This window comes from Rhipicephalus microplus, chromosome 3, assembly GCF_043290135.1.
Source record: "Rhipicephalus microplus isolate Deutch F79 chromosome 3, USDA_Rmic, whole genome shotgun sequence".
In the NCBI taxonomy this organism is placed as follows: domain Eukaryota; kingdom Metazoa; phylum Arthropoda; class Arachnida; order Ixodida; family Ixodidae; genus Rhipicephalus; species Rhipicephalus microplus.
The window spans coordinates 246409354-246428912 of record NC_134702.1 but is presented as its reverse complement, the minus strand read 5'-3'; the positions used below and the strand labels follow the sequence as shown (position 1 = coordinate 246428912).

Below are 19559 nucleotides of genomic sequence, written 5' to 3'. Positions count from 1 at the left end.
CTGTGCCAGGCACGCACCAACGGCGTAATCGGATGCATCTGTGGCGAGGATAAATTCTTTCTTCGGATCTGGTGCCTGCAACGCCGACGCCTGCACTAGACAGTTTTTCAACTTGTGAAAAGCTTCCTGCGCCTCTGCATTTCAAGGTAGTTTCTGCGGAATACGTCGGCCAGTTAGGTTAGTCAGAAGCAAAACGACTTTGGAGTACTCGGGCACGTAGTACCTATAATAGTTGGCTAGCGCGAAGAAGCTACGAAGTTGTCCTTTTGTTTCGGGAGCCGGGATCTGCTCTATCGCCCTGACCATCTCTGGATCGCCTTCGAATATCACTCCTACTGCAGTTACTCGGGCGTGATATGCGCGAAGCTTGCTAGCGTGAATGGCTCTGTGTGAACCGTCCTCGAGCTCATCTAAATAACTGTACGGTCGCAGTTTTTCGACCACTGTGATCGGTCCCTTCCACTTCGCCACTAGCTTCCCCTCTCCTTCCTTCTTGAGCCATAGTACTTGCTCCCCTGTGACAAACTGTTCGTCTGTGGCCCTTAAGTTATAGCGTCCTACGTACTCCTTCTGAGTGAGTTCGCTCTTTCGGGTGGCTCCTCGGCTAGCTTTTTCCAAACTACTTCGGAACTTCACAAGATATTCCGCTGCTGGCATACCCAATGATACCGGCACTTCCCAGTCTCCTGACCGAGTCCTCTCGAGAATGGATAGGGGCCTGTTCGGCACCCACCCGTACATGAGCTCGAACGGTGACCGCCCTGTAGTCGCATGTGGAACCTCACGATATGCCCATAACAAAAACGGAATCATCCTATCCCACTCGCGTCCATGTTCGCTGACTATGTGAGAAAGCATTCTTTTGAACGTGCCGTTCCAGCGCTCGACTAAGCCGTTGCTTTGCGGGTGATCGGGCGCGGAAAATCTCGGAGTTTCCCCAAGTCTTTGCAACATCTCCTGTGTCAACCTCGACGTAAAGTTGGTGCCCTGATCTGAGCGAATTTTCTCTGGCACCCCGTGTTGAGAAAATATCTGCTCTCCTAAATGACCTGCCCATGATGAATCGTGAGCCATTTTCAGCACTTCTTTGTGCCTGTGTGATGGTAGCACTAACTGTTTGCAGATGCGACCCGCGAGGTGTTCCTGATGATACAATAGCTCGTCTTCAACGAGCATGCCATGCGTTCCGGCCTTTGCCTGCGCCCAAGAATCTCGCAAAGCCGGGTCTGCTTCCTGAGCCTCACGAAACTCCTGTCGTTGGCTTTTTACCGGCTCGGAACCTTCGCTGTCGCTCTCCGCGGTTATGACGCCTGCCTTCGCCCGTTGCTCCTCGCATGCCTCATCTAACAGCTCTACTATAGCTTCGGTCTCCTCGACTGCTGAACACTCGTCTGACACTATGTCACGTTTAACCCTTTCCTCGAGAAGCTGTGCGCAATCGTTGGGCGTGATCAGCGCGTCGGTGCCGTCTAGAAGCTTATCTGTGATAGCACAAAGCACGGCCGACTGCACCGCCTCGGACCTCACGTAAGGACTTCCTTCAGTAGCTATGAGCGGCACGTAAGCCAACTCAGCGGTTACCTGTTGCCCGAACGCTCCCGTCAACTTTATCTGCGAACCCGTACCATCGTTCTGAGGTACCACTGCCTTTCTGATGACGCTCGCTTCCGCTCCTGAGTCTACCATGGCGTTTAATGATCGACCTGAGCTCTTAAGCGTTACAGTTTCCAGTGAGGGTTGTTTCTGCTCTTTGCGCTGCCACAACCTGTCTGCCATTGCTATTTGTGACCCGAATGCAGAAGCCGTCACCCTCGCGACCACTGGACCGTTTTCTTGTCCTGCTGGCCTAGTGTCTTGCCTTGCACCTGAGCCCTTATTGGGGCAATTCCTGGCAATGTCGTCGGCACCCTTACACTCAAAACATCGCCTTTTCCCTTTTCCGTCCATGGTTCTATCTACCGCTGTTTTAGCTTTCTTTTGCCACTCCTCTACATTCGCCTTCTTTTGTGCTGCCTTGCCCTTTTCGCTCTCCTCGAATCTCTCCGCGAGCCTAGCCACGCCACTGGGCAGCACAAAGGACTCCTGTTGATTACAAATGACATGCGCTCTCGCTTCCGGGCTCAAACATTCTTTTAAGCGATCCGCGACGACTAGCTGCTTGAGTTCCTCGAATGTGCCTACCTTTGAACTCTGGACATAATAGTCGAAATAATTCTCAAGGCGTACGGCAAACTGATCGCAAGACTCCCTTTCTCCCTTTCCGATCCCGCAAACAGCCTCTTGTACTCCGCCGCCGAAAGCCTGAGACCCTCCAAAATGCTTGACTTAAGCTTAACATAAGCTTTGCGCTCCTCTGCTGTAAGCCTGCACAGCAGCCCGCGTGCCCTTTCACTCAACTGTGGCAAAACTAGCCCGGCCCACCATTCGCTCGGAACTTCATACGACTCGAGCGTTGCCTCAACATCCTCGAACCACATTGGCGCAAGCGCCTCTTGGTTCGGCATTTGTGCCAGTACACCCCTTAACAAGCTTGCGAATTTCAGTCGCCTGTCTTCCTCAGACCTTCCGCCAAGCGCTACGCTGTCATCGCTCTCGTTGGACTCTGCCCCATTACGGGCTCGTAGCCGCTGGCTTTCCAGTATCAAACGCTGCTTCTCCGTTTTGCCTCAGCAATTTTCAATTGAAGCTGGAGCAGCGCTAGCTGCTGTTCTGACGCGGTATCTGACGTGACACTACCATGACCCCCCGTGCCGCTGTCGGTGACTCCCAACGCCTGCATGTTTCCGGCCCCGTCCCCGTTCATTTCCGAGTTGTCTCTTTCTCTGTCTCGCAAGTTGTAATGCTTTGTCATCGCTTGCGCTCAACAGAAAATCAAAGGTACCCGCCTGAAGTAGCCTTGCGGTGCGCTCTTCCTCCTCGGAATCCGGTGGACTAGCCTTGCTTCGTTGATCCCGCAGCGTGGTAGTCAGTTTATGGTGGTTGTCGTCAGTCTCGGCCGATGTCGCTCCCCGCTGTCCTCCTCAGTTCAGCCATGCAGATCCTGCTCGACTGCGCCAGTTACGTTCCGTTTGGTTCTTTCCACTCGCCTCTCGCTTGTTGCGCGACATTTGCTGTTGCCGCCAAGGAAGCCGAAGACGAGAACTTTTCATCTGCTGGCACCTTGAGGAAACGACCGCTCCGACATCATCTGGAAATAGAGACGTTTATTCGTTTCTCTTTTCTCCTCACTGTCCCTGCACCCCTGGTTTTATTCCCTGTCTCCCCATTAAACCACTCTTACAGTCCAGTCGTAACGCACCACTTTTAAAGTCCAATCGGAACGCACAGATGTGTCTCTCCTCGCCACAACCTCGAAGACCCACCGCCTCTTGCCCACTCATCGGTTCTCCGCCGTCGCTCGGGTTTCTTTCACACCGGTTCCCGGAATGGTCAACGACGGGCGTTGCCAGGTCGTGGAAAAGCGCCTCCGAGTAAGTTCCCGCGATGCCGGGTTGACAGGCCATCAATACAATTGGCCCCTGCGCCAATGCCGTCGCCTCCGCTGATTCTGATTGTCCGGCGGACGCGTACGTGTACCTTCCACGTGTACCTTCCACGTGTACCGGCCACATGCGGCCTGGCTTGGTCTCCTGTAAGGCGCCATAATTGAGCCCGACAGCGGCACGGGAGTTGTCGCGTCCTTTGTGGCCAGCAGACAGTCATCGTCCCGCATCCCGGTGGCCCTGCTTCCTTGTTAGCGAGGGGTCGCGGGCCGCTGGGTGGGTAACATAAGGTATTCGGGGAACGCACGAAGTTCGAGCCCAACACGCACGCTGCAAGAAAGTGTGCGTGTGCCACTTCTCGTTTACTCCTTGGAATGTCCGCTGGATGGCAGTGCTTTATATGCGGGATATATGATGAAAATATGCGAGATGGTGGTACTTGGAATGTTGACTAGATGGACCAATGGACATACAGACAGATGCATGGACGGACGCATAGATGGCTGCACGGACGGATGAACGCATGAACAGAAGCACGCAGGGACGGGCGAATGGACGCACGGATGGGTACACAGACGGACGCATGGACGGACGGAAGCAACAAGGAATGGACGGACGGAACTTCACGCCACTCTCCATCATTCACCCCGTGTATATGCTGCCATTTTTTTTGCCTCTACTACCTCCGCATTCATCGACGTTTTCTCGGTCCATCTCCATTTCGTTTGTGCAATTCTTTCTCTCTATTTTTTATCATTCTTGTTTTTGCTGCGAGATTCACTGCTTCCGCCCTTTTTTTCTCGCTCAGCCTCATTACCCTTTACCTCCTTGCTACAGTATTGTATGTAATGCTATGCTAGGTTCTCCTATCGTTGAGTGATCAGGAAGTTTGTCTAAGGTTTGGTGGTTCAAATCACACCTCGTGAAGACTTTTTTTTTGAAAAAATTTACTTTGTCTTAATACAAAATTGTTTCTTGCCGGGGTTCACTAGAACTTTATATAAGTATTTCCATCAAAGAAATGACGTAGAAAAAATGAGCGTGACCAAATGGTAGAGAAAAATGGCTAGGTACACGGGAGTGTAATTCACGACCTTTCGTTCCACGACAACGTGTGCCGGGACAGTTATCTATTGCGCCACCACCACACCTTTGTAACTTTACAAATGCACCTATTATATCCACCACTTTGCTGTGGCTGCTTTCTTCTTCAGTGGATTTTTGCGTCTGCCATCTTATAGTACAGCCCCCGCAGGGGCGCCTGCGCAAATAGGCGTTTGGTGTGTAGCGACACCACGGACCCGAGCTAACGGGGGAGTTTTGACTCCCTCCCACGCCTATCCGTGCGTGGCTTTGCCGTGTCCGGGGAAAGGGGATCCTGAGGGTTTAGCCGACGCTGTGTGATTGGACCTTTAAGTCCCCCTGGCAGAGGCAACACACCCCTTTGGCCTTGGCTTCACGTAGACGGCGCCCCAGGACTGACCCACCCAGGGGAAACCGGCAGTCGCCTTTTCCTGTCTCTCCCAATCTTCACCTTCTCCTTTCCCTCTCACTTTCAATCTTTCCTGTTCTCCCCTCTCTTCTACTTACTTCTGTTTTTCCTGGCGGCAATGGTTAACCTTGTGTGGCTATCCAAACTAGGATAAACCATAAGGGGTTATAGTAACTGTGTACTGCTGGCGTTGCGCAGACATGTCCACATGCTCTACCACGTCCCCTTGTTGGACTCCGTGGTGTGTGGTAGGCGCCATTAACAAAAAATCCAAAATTTTCCATAGGATCCTCGACCCCATCTCTAACTGATCGTGCCTCGAAAAGGGTACACACCGACGCAACTTCACTACTTTGGCGCCAAAACAGAGAAACTTTCCCAAAATACCATGTCCTCCACTGCGAACAATCATCGGCAAAAGCTACAGCAATCTCACCCTTCCTTGTGGCCAAGTGCTTGAGAAGGACCATTATAACCGGTTATAAGGCCACGAAGATGGCAAGTGGAGATTTGCTTCTCAAATTAAAAGACAAGGAACAGTACAATAAACTCTCGCACCTTGTAGCCTTTGGTAACATCCCCGTCTCTGTGAGCGCACACCGTACGAAGAATACAGTGAAGGGTGTGGTATCGGACGAAGATTTGATAACACTGAGCGAAGAAGAGCGCTTTCATGGATGGAAGGACTAAGGTGTAATACATGTCGAGCGCATCAAAATCAAACGTAACAACAACGAAATAACAACAAAGCATTTGATACTCACCTTCAGCTCGATTAGATTAGATTTGTGGGGTTTAACGTCCCAAAACCACTATATGATTATGAGAGACGCCGTAGTGAAGGGCTCCGGAAATTTCGACCACCTGGGGTTCTTTAACGTGCACCCAAATCTGAGTACACGGGCCTACAACATTTTCGCCTCCATCTGAAATGCAGCCGCCGCAGCCGGGATTTGATCCCCGCGACCTGCGGGTCAGCAGCCGAGTACCTTAGCCACTAGACCACCACGGCGGGGCACTCACCTTCAGCTCAACCACTTTACCTGATACTCTCGAAACTGGCTATATAAAACTCTATGTCCGACCCTTCATTTCAAACCCCAGGCGTTGTTTCAAATGCCAGCAATTTGGTCATGCATCCCAGAGCTGCCGAGGGCAGCTGATGTGTGCTAAGTGTGGCACAACCGGCCACAGTGCTGATGAATTTTGTCATGACGAGGTCCTCTGTTATAACTACGAAGGTAGTCACCCCGCATACTCCAGAGCGTGCCAAGCCTAGAAAAAAGAAAAAAAATAATAACTATAAAAGTTAGGGAAAATATCACAATCGGGAAGCAAGACAACGGATCTCGTTATCATTTGCACTAAAACACCTTTTGCCGAAGTGGTGCAACGAAGGGCGGCACCACAAAGGCCCTTGGCAGTTGCCCGGACCAAACCTAGCGTGCCAAGGCCAATGCCACAAGCCCCTACAGCGAGAGCAGCCAGCGCTGCCTTGCCCACATTCAGACTGTCCACACCAGTGACCTCTACAAGCTCTGGCGGCAGCCCAGGCAATCACGAGGCCAAGGGTGCTTCATCGTCCCTCAGCTCGGCGGGGACAGACTTCGTTGATCGAGGCGAAGCCTAAGCGATGCACAGATCGCTCTGTAGAGAGGGCGTCTAGTGCCTCGCAAGAGGCTATGGACATCAGTTCAAGCCAAACGGCGCAGGAAGCGCCGAAGTAGCGGCGAGCTTCTCTCGACCGCCCCAAAAAAGACAAAATGCCGATTACAGGGCCGGACAAAGGCCCTGTAAAATAAGGTAATCTCCGTCTTCTCTGCACACAGCACTTTTTCCTTTTTTTCCACTATGGACAAAATCATACAGTGGAACGTAAGGGGAATACTTAGAAATTTAGATGACGTCTAAGAACTTCTGAGTAAGTTTAACGCAAAAGTGCTTTGTGTGCAAGAAACGCACCTAACTACTAAGCACAAGGACTTCCTACGGCAATATAATATTTTCCGAAAAGACCGGGAGAATGCTGTCGTACCATCTGGCTGTGTGGCCATTATAGCTGATCGAAGTATAGCATGCCAGCATTTGAAGCTCCAAACGGCCCTTGAGGCAGTGGCCATTCAAGCTGTACTTTTTAATATACTCATTACCATATGTTCTGTGTACATACCACCGCATCAACAGCCACACAGACGTGATCTAGAATCATTAATAGATGAACTTCCAGAGCCATTTCTGGTTCTAGGTGATTCTAATGCACACAATGTCTTGTGGGGCGATGCTCACTGTGATGCGCGAGGACGTATTATTGAGCAGCTCCTTTTCTCTTCTAGTTTATGTCTTTTAAATATGAAAGAGCCTACGTATTTTAGCCTTGCAAACAACACATACTCCTCCATAGATCTTGGCATTTCATCACCGTCCCTTTTACCTGTTCTTAAGGGGAACGTTCTTAAAAACCCTTAAGGGAGTGACGACTTCCCAATCATCCTGAGTGCGCCGAACAAAGATCAACTACCCCCGCAGGTTCCTCGATAGAAGATTCACTCAGCTGATTGGGAAGGGTATAGAACTCTTACACATATGACATGGACTGAGCTGTCTGCCCTGAACATAGATGACGCTGTCACGTATTTTACAGCTTTTATACTTGATGCAGCATCTGAATGTATTGCCAAAACGGATGGCATGTCTTCTAAACGGCGAGTCCCATGGTGGAACAACGCATGCAGCAAAGCACGGACCACTCAGAACAAAGCATGGGCGTTGCTTCCCGATTCCTCTACAGCAGAAAACCTGGAAAATTTCAAGCGGGTCAAATCGCAGGCAAGGAGAACGCGTCGACAAGTTAGACGGGAGAGCTGGACAAAGTTTATACCGAGTATCAAGTCATACACAGATTAGGGAAAAGTGTGGAATAAGGTAAAGAAAATTAAAGGCCAACAAACGTATTCCCTTCCACTAGTGAATAGCCTCGGGGAAAGCTTGGAGGATCAATCCAACTTTCTTGGCACACATTTCGATCACATGCCCCGCCACGGTGGTCTAGTGGCTAAGGTACTCGGCTGCTGACCCACAGGTTGCGGGATCAAATCCCGGCTGTGGCGGCTGCATTTCCGATGGAGGCGGAAATGTTGTAGGCCCGTGTACTCAGATTTGGGTGCACGTTAAAGAACCCCAGATGGTCTAAATTTCCGGAGCCCTCCACTACGGCGTCTTTCATAATCATATAGTGGTTTTGGGACGTTAAACCCCACAAATTAATCAATCAATAATCACAATTGGAACACACATCGAGCTCCTCACACTACACCAAATCTTTCCTGAATTACAAGGCACGAATAGAAAAACAAAAGTTAGAAAAAAAGTCTGCAAGAATTGAGGCATATAATGAACCATTCTGCTTAGCAGAACTGCGAACAGCACTCAGCTGCTAAAATACATCTACCCCAGGTTCTGACAACGTAATGTACGCGATGCTGAAGGAAGTACCCTCCGAAACTAAAGAAACCCTCCTCTCTTTTTATAATCGCATATGGTTTTCAGGTGTGATTTCCTCCTCCTGGAAGGAGGCAGTTATAATTCCTATTTTGAAGCAGGGAAAGGATCCCTCTACTGTATCAAATTACCGACCTATAGCGTTAACAAGCCGCCTGTGCAAACTATTTGAAAAAATGATTAATTGCCGCTTACTCCACTACTTAGAAACAAACAAATTGCTCGACCCATACCAGTGCGGGTTTAGACAGGGCTGATCTACCACCGACCACCTTATACGTATTCAGGCACACATGCGTGAGGCTTTTGTTCATAATCAGTTTTTCTTATCTGTGTTCCTCGACATGGAGAAGGCCTATGATACTACGTGGAGGTTTGGAATATTGAGAGACCTCTCACACATAGGCATACACGGTAATACGTTCAGTGTCATCGAAAGCTGTCTGTCTGATCGTACATTCCGCGTTAGAGTGGGCAATGCTCTTTCCCGAACATTTGTACACGAAACCGGAGTGCCACAGAGTGGGGTGCTCAGCTGTATGTTCTTTATTATGAAAATGAATTATCTGCGTCTGTACATCCCACGTAATAGCTTTTATTCTACGTATGTCGACGATGTGCAGATAGGTTTTCAATCGTGTTCTCTTGGGATCTGTGAGCGACAGGTTCAGCTCGCCCTTAACAAGGTATCCAAATTGGCTGACGAAAACGGGTTCAAAATGAACCCACTGAAAAGCACCTGTGTCCTTTTTTCGCAAAAAAAAAGAGGCTTGCACCCTGATCATGAAGTGGTCGTTAAGAGTGAGCGTCTACCCGTAAACACAGAACATAAGTTCCTTAGTATAGTTTTAGATGCGAAGTTAACCTTTGTACCGCACATAAAACAACCTAACAATGCTTGAAAAAAAATAAATATCCTAAAGGTGTTGTCACGAACAATGTGGGGCAGCGACAGAAAGTGCCTCATGAATCTGCCTAGAAGCCTTATACGCTCACGCCTTGAGTATGGGGGAATAATCTGTCACTCTGCCACGCCAAGCACTCTGAAAATGTTGGACCCTGTCCATCATCAAGGCATCCGCCTTTCCATAGGCGCCTTTAGAACAAGCCCAGTTGAAAGGCTTTATGTGGAATCGGACGAGTGGTCACTCTATCTGCAGAGAACATATTCTTCCTTCATATAATTCCTTAAAGTAAATGCGAACAGTGAGCAACCCGCATATTCCACCATCAACGACCTGTCCAGCTGTCAACTTTTTTTGCAATCGCCCCGCAATAGAACGCCCTTTCTTGCTGCGTGTTAGAGACCTAGCGGTAGAAACCGACGTCCCACTTCTTAAATACCACCTCAGCCCCCCCCCCCCCCCCCCCGCTCTGCGCCTCCCGCCATGCAAAGGCAGGTTATAGACTGTGACACATATTTCGTAGCTGTCACAAAGCATGCCTCCCCCATACATATTCGGATGTATTTTTTAGAGCTGCAACATAAATATGACTGTCCTAAATATTATACTGATGCATCCAAGTCCCATACTGGCGTGTCCTATGCGGCGGTCGGCCCATCCTTCTCGGATGCTGGCGTTCTGTCCACCAGCACAAGCATTTTTACAGCCGAGGCTTACGCGTTATTCGTAGCCGTTAAACACATCAAAAATTGAATACGCTAAGGGTAGTTATATACACAGACTCCCTGAGTGTCGTGAAAGCGTTGAAAAATCTAAAAAAACACAGAAACCCTATTATTATATCCCTCTATTCAATACTCTGCGCGGCCTATGCTTCCAAGCAACATGTCCTCGTGTGCTGGGTGCCAGGATACCGCGAGATCGAAGGAAATGTGTTGGCTGACCAGCTCGCCACGTCAATTAACAGAGGCACTGCCAACTCTTCAGTTGCTGACCCTATGTTGAACCTAAAACCAAACATACGAAAAAAGCTGATGGCTTACTGGCAGAAGTTATGGGATCTACAAACTCATAACAAGTTACACTTGATTAAACCATACCTCGGTAACTGGCCACCCACGTTGAAAACGCGCCGTACAGAGGTCAGTCTCTGCCGGCTTAGAATAGGACTCACACACAGCACGCACACACGCCTTTTGTCTGGTGGTGATCCACCCAGCTGTCACAGATGTGGCCGTTCACTTACCCTACTCCACATACTCCTTTAATGCTCTGAACTAGAGGCTTACAGGAAAAAACATTTTCTACTCGCGTACAAGGAACACATACCCCTTCACCTAGCTATGTTTATTGGTCGCGAACCTCTTTTTAAATATAATGCATTGAATTCATTCCTAAAAGAAGTAAATACTTTCCATGTTATCTATTCAAACGATCGGTAGCACGGCCTCTGAAAGGAGGCTGCTGCTGCGGATGCTACATCCAAAGAGAGCACGTGTCTCCCGGGCCTTGGGACCAAGGGCTCTGGCGAGGTATCGGTGCTAATGCAACACTCCTATTCTATTGTGTCATGATAACTTAAGACTCATTCTCACCAGGCATGCTTCACTTTACTTTCATAATTTCAATAAATATATCTCTTACGCACCTTTAGAGCGCAGAATCTTAGGCCCTTTTACAGCCATTTAACATAACCATTGCTCTCATTCGATATCATTTCCTGGCGCTCTTCGGCCATCAATTACCCTTGCGCCATTAAACATATATCATCCTCATTATCATCATCTTATTGTGCAGCGTGACTATAGATTCCACGATTACGAGGTCCTGCAGTGCGTCATTGCTACCAGTCCCTCTCATTCAGCGTATTTCAAATAAGTGAACTGAAAGTTTCGCTACACCTTAACACACGGCCAAGTGGCGACCTTTGCCAAAGCGTTAGTCTCGCTCATAGCCCCAATAAATATTAAAACAGCCTGTCCCGCGTGACTATACCAGCGTTTCCTGCCCCGTGAATAATAGTGGTTGCGCTACTAGGGGTGCATGCCGTGTGTTGCGTTTCTCTTTAGTGCGACAGTTTTAAACAAATTTTTAACATGACGAGGGCAGGCTACCTGAACCTAAAGGAAAATGAAAACTGAATAGAACGATGCGGCGCAGTGCGCGCGCCGCTTGTGCTCAGGACAAAGCCGCTGAAGAGAAAAAATCACAGCATATAAACGAAGCGCATGATGACTAGTCGGGCGAAGCTTCCATCCATGCGTCCGCGCTTCCGTCTGTCCATTCGTTCTTGCTTCCATTTGTCTGCACAACTGTCCGTTTGTCTGTGCGTCCGTTCATGCGTCTATCCATCCATTCATTCGTCGGTCCATGTATCTATCCCTGCGTTCGTCCGTGCCTTCAGGAATCCATCCGCCTGTCCGTCCATTTATTGAACACTCCAAGTACGGCCATCTCACATCTTTTTGTGATATATTCTTCGTGGTTGAAGGTGAAAAACCTGGAGGCACTGCACCGAGAAAAGTAAAGGTTTAAAAAGAAAAAAAACACAAAAAAGGCGTGAGCCATGTCTCCTACGTTCTCAACTCAGTTTCAAGGCCCGCTGATAGCACTGCACCCGTCGTCACTTCCGTGACCAAACCCCAAGGAGAGGCCGCTCAAGGAAGTTCCGAATTGCCCCTGCAAGTTACCTACCAAAGTTAATGGTACCCGTTTTTCTTGGGATATTTCATGAGTAGCAGAGATACTGAGAGCATTTTCGGGCTACTGGGAGCAATAATCACAAGCTCTCGCACATTGAGAGGTTCAGTTATTTGAGGTTGTGTGTGCCCCGACCAGCAAAACCTGCTATCGACGGTGCTCAACTGGAGCAAGCGAACTACGCAGAAGCCGTAAAAGTGCACCAAGAGAGGTTTGGCTGTAATACGGCCCCCGTTAATGAACCCATTGACAGCTTGCTTACCATTGCTACTGTGAACCGTTCCTAAAACTTATCACAGCTGCACGCAGTTTACAAAGAATACCCTTTCGCAGCAGCTGCCTAGATAGCCTCGGAGTTCAACTATGGGAGTACGCGATTATACTTTAGCGTGCGCTCACGCGATCGCTACCCGAAGACATCGCTGTTCTGTACCGGCAACGCGTGAAAGAGACCAAGGTGAACGACTGGGATACCCTAATGTCACGTCAAGAGGTGTGTTACATGTTGAGGTTTCTTCATACTCCGATCGAAAGCGGAGAAGAAAGCTCGCGATTGAGGTGCCCACGATAAAGAAGCCCCGCGGGGCACCAATGAGCTCAATCTCATCTTTAGCCGCCGGTACCATCAGCTTTAGTCCTGGCTTCAGTATCAGCAACGAACAGCCACGCAGGCTACGCACTATGCGGCCATTATGAACACGCCATGAACGACTGTCAGACTACCATGAGAGCCGACGAGATTCAGATGAAGGTAATTGCGAAGAACTGCTGCTGAAAAAGTGCCAGAAAGGGACACGTCGCAGGACAGTGCCGCTACACAGCTTCATTTTGCCGCACTTCGCGAAATAATATAATTGCAGAACCGACCAAATATCGAAAACAATGACACCACGAAAACCGACAACGTGCCACTGATCACCAGTGCAGCCTCAGGCAGATATACGATTACATCACTAGCGAATCTTATGCAAACGAAAACGGTATATGCGTCCGGAAGGTACAATTTTGTTCTGGTTCGTATACTGCTTAACACTGGTAGCTAAAAGACATTTATTAAACGTGACTTGTCGACGAGCCTCAGTATACCTACAGTCGGTACATATCTGTCTCTGCTAACGTTTGGCGCTTCGAAACGTTCCTGTAACTACCGATACCGAGCTGTATAACTAAAGCGGCAGAGCACTTCATTTTAACCGAAATAGCGTTGTATGCTCCGGGGGTGCCAGGTTTATGCACGGTGAACACGCCAGAAAGCGAGCAAGATCTCCTGATGCAGTTCAACGAACGCAACATGCTTGTGGCTGATGAACAGCAACTCGGAGATCAACCGATTCAAATCAACAGTGTCTTTAGTATCGGACAACTATTGGCCTACAGTGACGGGGAGAATCGAACGCCGGAGAAACGACATATGCTTCGTTGAGACGATCTTTGGTTGGCTGGTTCAAGGCGTCTGCAAAGTAGACACTGCCAACGGATTGAATTACGAGAACCGAACATCGGCTGTATTGTTTTTGCGTCAGCGCCACTGCCAAGCCAAACCATGCATGACTGACCCGACATAGATGTGGCCACACGATGTGATAAATTTCACCGAACTACCAGAAGCCTCCAGTGAATTGACGCACAAGCCAGTGTGGTGAAGTGGTCATTCGAAGTTGTCGTAGCATCATTCTCAAAGACCTTTGCAGATTTCGTCCACTCTCTCAACATATGGTACTCATATGGAGATTAGTGAAGTGACTTCAGCGTAACCCCCTGCCATCTAATCAAGCTCTCTATGCCCCTGTGAGACTCTGCTTTATGTTTCAAACTATGAACGTCTTTTCCGATCACTACAAGTTGCTGCTTGGATAATCAAATTTTGCCGCAACGCTTCGTCGGAGGAACCATCGTCAACAGGGCCACTGACGGCTTCAGAGCTGAGGGAAACAGGGATGTATTGCTTGCAGTTGGTCGAACGCATTGCATTTGCAAGGGAAATTTTGACCGCGGGAAGGGACTAGTAGTTCAAAGGTCATCCAGTTTGCTGGCATAACAACCGATTCTCGGCCATCATCTAACACTTTGTATAGAAGGCAAGCTTCAGTTGTCTGAACAACACAGATGAGATGAACCATCCGATGTTTCTTCCTGCTGATAAGCGGTTCATCCATCTCTTGGCTGACGCAGCGCAGGAACGGCTGCTGCGCGGTGTGATTCAGCACACCGTGCTTGTGGAAGTCGATGCGCCAAAAAAAAATCTTCCGCTCACGTACTCAGAGGTTACATCAACAGACGCTTTGACACAGCCCCACTTCTTAGTCGACAGTGGTCCCACATAACAAAAATATCTTGCTCCCTATGTCACCGCTTCGGATATTTGGAAATCAGCGCGGTATCAAGCACGCCTACTGCGGAACCTGTGCAAGTGGCGAAGAAAAGAAGGTCTTTTGTTTCCGCGTGCTACTTAATATACAGATGGCCTACTCTGTCTCCTAGCACAATGCCCGACGACCTTGTCTTGGTAGATTCAAATACGCTGCCTCTCACGTGGAAGACGAGTCGGGTCGATAAGGTGTTTTTAGGAAATTAGAGTACCCGCTATTTCCTTCAAAACCCACTGTTCAACTCTGAGTAAGTGCGAAGTTCTGTGCCGCCACTTTACATACCAAAGGCGCATTCGCGCAACCCGGCTGCGGGAATTGGATAAAACTGAATGCGATGGTGCGGCGCAGATATTGATTCATGTAGGATTAAAGACCCCAAAACCACCATATGATAATGAGAGACGCCGTAATGAAGGGTTTCGGAATTTTCGACAACCTGGGATTGTTTAACGTGCATGCAGCAAAATCAGAGCAAACAGGCCTACAGCATTTTCGCCTGCATCGAAAATGCAGCCGCCGCCACCGAGATTACATCCCGCGACTTGCGGGTGAGCAGCTGGGTACCTTAGCCACCAGACCACCGCCACGCAGCATGGTGTGGCGCAGTGCGTGTGTGACGCATACTTAGGACCGAGCGACTAGAGAAGAAACAAGAAAAAGTGACGTTCTATCAATAAACCTTGAGCGATGGCATGTCAATCTCTCTGTCTTCAACAAAGGGACACTAAATAGCAACGACTACTTGCTCTATATTGCTAAATTGCACTCTGAGAACTCTACTGCCAAGAGTTTCACTGCCAAAAGTTCATTATTGCGAAGAAAATCCGGGTCAAAGCTTCATTTTTTTTTATTTCGCGCCACGCTCAATGCAACAAGTTAGATAACGCACTTTTCGTATTAAAAAAAATCACTCGATGAAATTTTGAAACTTCATAATATAGGTCTACAGCACCCGCAAATGCATTGTACCTCATGTTTATCGAGTATAAGCTATTGAGGACCCAGTAGATGCCTTCAATATTTACTATACGTCACCGTGTTTAGTGCGGTATTTTCACAGGGGCGTATGCACTCGCATTTCCTTTCCGTGCGATTTCTCGCTTACCAAGAATCATGTCATGGTAGGAATAGTGTTTTCAGGATTGTGAAAATGTATTTTACTAATAAGCAAAAACTCATTTTGCACTTTAGTGTTTCTTCAAGTTCTGCATCTAATTAGCGACGCTCCTTTGGCTGTCGCAGTGCCTTCTATGATTATGCTCTCACCTTTATGTTGTGCAATGACCACAACATGATTGCCATTCGTAAAATATTATTCACATTTGCAGAGCCTTTTTGAAATTTTTTGCCCAGCGTGTAAGGTAGTAGGGTGGTAATAGAAATTTAGTATATTATGCATGATTTTACTTGCCATTGTTTGCCACTGATGAGTGAAAAATTCAGAAGATCCACGTTACATATCAGGGGTTGCATTTTTTGAGATATGCGCAGGCTAAGTCTGTTTTTCACAAAAATTAAAATCATCTTCATTCTGATTTCACCCACACGGGGCAAATACTGAACATAATACGCCGCACGACCTTGTGCTTGCATAGTTTTTTTTTTTCAGGTATATTTGTTGGCCTGCCCTACTTACTTACTTTACAACACTCCCCTTGATGAAATACTGTGCTATAAATACCTCGGTGTGCATATTACTAACAATCTTTCCTGAAAAAAACACATTAAACACATAGCGTCAAAAGCTAACCGCATGCTTAGTTATCTTAAACGAAATTTTTCTTCAACTCCACCGAAACCAAAACAACTTTACATCACCTATGTTAGATGTACCTTGAATATGCATGCTCGGTATGAGACCCTGGCCATGCTACTCTGAAAAACTTAATCGATAAATGCGCAAAATCGAGTGGCCCGTTTCATCCTTAACAATTACCTTGAATCGTTTAGCGTCAATAATATGAAACTAACACTTGGCCTTCCTCTCCTTTCTTCTCGTAGGAAGTTAGCTCCTCTTTCCCTCTTTCACAAGATCTACTATCATAACCATGAGCTCAAGTCCCGATACATTACACCAGCATCTTATGTCTCCCCACGCGTCGATCATCCTCGCAAAGTTCATGTATCTACACAGCGCAATGTCACCTACTCATATTCATTCTTGCCGAAAACATGTTACGAGTGAAATCGCCTGCCTGCGTCACTTGTCGCTATCAGAGACACAGGTCGTTTTCGTAAAGCACTAACAAACGCGATATAAGCCTTTACCAAACTGCTTCCCTACTGCAGTTGCGATTTATTGTTTGATTGTCATTAACATTTTACACGTCTTTTTAATGGTTTTGTTGTTAGTTAATATTTATTGTGTTTTGCTTTGTTACTTTGTATGCACTGTTTGTCATTCTAGTAATCCGGTATGTTTTCGTTCCTCTTTCTGCATCACTACTTTCGTATCTATTTATGAACATCACTGCATAATTTAAATGTCCGTGTTATGTTATCAACTGCCATCCTCTGTTTATCACTGCTTTATTATGTTGCGTCATATCAGCAGATGTGTAAATATACTTTTTTTGTTACTATTTGTGCTCGTTTACCTACATTCTTATATATTTCTTCCGTTATAATATTGTTTGTTGCTTTGTATTTTATTGTACTGTACATATTTGTTTTTGCATGTATTGATGTACCTTTGCCCCTCCCCTTTATAATGCTTCTTGTAAGCTCTTAGGGTATCAATAAATAAATAAATAAATAAATAAATAAATACGGTTCTTTCCTCCATGCAGTTGAAGTTTATTTATTCTCATAATATTACAGAATAATAAATGCATATAGACACGGGTACCACAGTTAAGAAACCACCGCGGAACCTCTTGCTGTAAGTACTTAGCAAAAGTACATATGCGTCGATTGAAAAAAAAACACACACAAGACCTACATATACCACACAGTGATAAAGGAGCACATCGTAGCAAAACATTTCACTGCATAACACAAACGGCAGGGAAAAATATAAGGAATGGGTTGAGTTTACGAAGAAACAAAAATATTAATCAGGAAGTGAACGCCAATAATATACGGTAGAGTTTATAAAGAAACCATATAAGCTTCTAATTATCACTGATACCATGCATGTTTAGGTTAAAATCAGCTGAAAATGGTTTTCTTTCTCGCGACAAATGACAGAAAACGGTCAAAATTACTCGCAGAAGGCCCATCTATCAGCAATTCGCTGATTTGAACATGGCGTGCTCGGCCGTTACAAAGAATGCAGAGGGAAGCCCTGACTTGCTATGCGTGCGCGCGCGGTCACACTGGGAAGCCGCGCTTACGAAGACAAAAATTAAAAAAGTGCGGTCACGAGGCGCGCGTGAGGTATTTTCTCCACCCCCTCCTTCTCTCCTTGTTTAGCTTACAGTGCTTTCGTCGGGACAAGACAAGAAAGAATGCAATTGCAGCATGCGACAAATTTTTGTAACTTTGCTTGCGCTGGAGGAATGCTTAAAATTGTTGCGGAGTTGAATTTTTGACTCTTTCAATAATTTATTTTATGGTTACGTGAAAAAAGTGTATCAGGGCCGCTTTGACTGAACTGGTGAATCATTCTGTACTTTACACTTACAAAACAAAAAAGTTATTTTTCCGCAGTTGCTTCTAGACATCGCAAGTAAAATGTTGCTCGTTTTTCAATTTTCGGTGCTTAGAGGAGCTTTCTTTATTCGAGATCATGGTGGGCTTCAGTTACTAGGGAAGGAGCCTTTGTTGCCTCATATATTACGAAAAGAGATCACCAGCATCAGTGCGAGTGTTGCAAAAAATCATCAACCTATAAAGGCCCCGCCTCATAACCACATCATGGCGTCACATATCGGAACAATTTTTAGATGTCATGATCAAGCAACTGTGAAGTAATATGACATCACAGTTAGTTATGAAACGATGTATTTATCGCATGACCACGACATCGTGTGATTATAGGCAGACTAATTCCATTGGCACGTGCTGCGTTGAAAGCTTGTGATACCTCTAATGCCGGAGGATATACGAAACCACGTTCGGTACGGAAATCGTTCAAGTCGGTAATCACCATCGAGTGAGAAGAAAAAAAGAAAATGACTCATTCTATCGGTGACTTTGGGCAAATGCTCAAGGAAATTGGCAATTTTTTTTCAACAACAATAGACAGATATATAAAATAGCGTAACTTTTATAACGGGACTGTGCTCCACATAGGTCTTCATGCTGTTAGTGTTGCAAAATGTATTATTTTTATTGCTAAATTACTGCATGTTCTAGCTGATTAATTGTCTTCTTCTTATAAAAACAACCTCACATATTTGCCAATTTTTTTTTCTTATTGATATATAACCATTGTTTCCTGCCTATTTTTGTTCCTGTTTGTTCACCACAAATCCTTCAGTCGTCTTTTGTGCTTTTTTTCTGCCGTGTTTATCTTTGCATGGTCATCCTTAGAGCTGAAGGCTTCGTGTATTATGTAACTGCTCTAACATATACCAGTATATATTTCTACATTCAATTAAAACATGCTCCGTGGTTTTCTTGGCTTCCGCACGCATATAAAGTAGAGATACTTTTTTTGTTTTCTTTGCCCTAGTTCTAATATTAACTGCGCGTTGAAAGACCACCTCCCCTCCCCTCAAACGGCAAACCACTTTCTCTAACATCAAACAATTTTTTTCCTTATTTCTCTTCACAAATACTATAGTTTCTCAGACGGTATTTTTTAATGCTCTAATTCGTACCTCAAGAGAGAGACTAGTACTTTATGTGAATCTTCCACTTAACCATGTCGCTTGCACTGCCGGTCGTCTACATGTGGATGAGTCTCATTTGTTTTCAACTTTGCGCCAGTTCTCTTTCATTAAAAATGCCGAAATAATTTTTCTTCCCAACTGCTGCTTTCATTTCCCGCAATCTTTTTTTTCGAAACTAGTTTTGCACCACTGAAGCCATCACAAAGTTCAGCATCCCCTTATGTCTGCACGTCATTCGATCAGGATATTCCATACGTTTATGCGACGCTGGGATAATAATAGCAGTAGGGTGAACCGCAGTGCAGTAGAGAAAATTGTGTAGGGTAAAGTAGAAC

At 46.6% G+C, this 19559-nt stretch overlaps 1 protein-coding gene across 1 annotated transcript in view; it reads left to right on the top strand.

Annotated features, from left to right (window-relative positions):
- Nucleotides 1-19559, top strand: part of LOC142804204 (uncharacterized) — a 122175-nt gene that overhangs the window by 20911 nt on the left and 81705 nt on the right. The gene's annotated exons all lie outside the window — the stretch shown is intronic.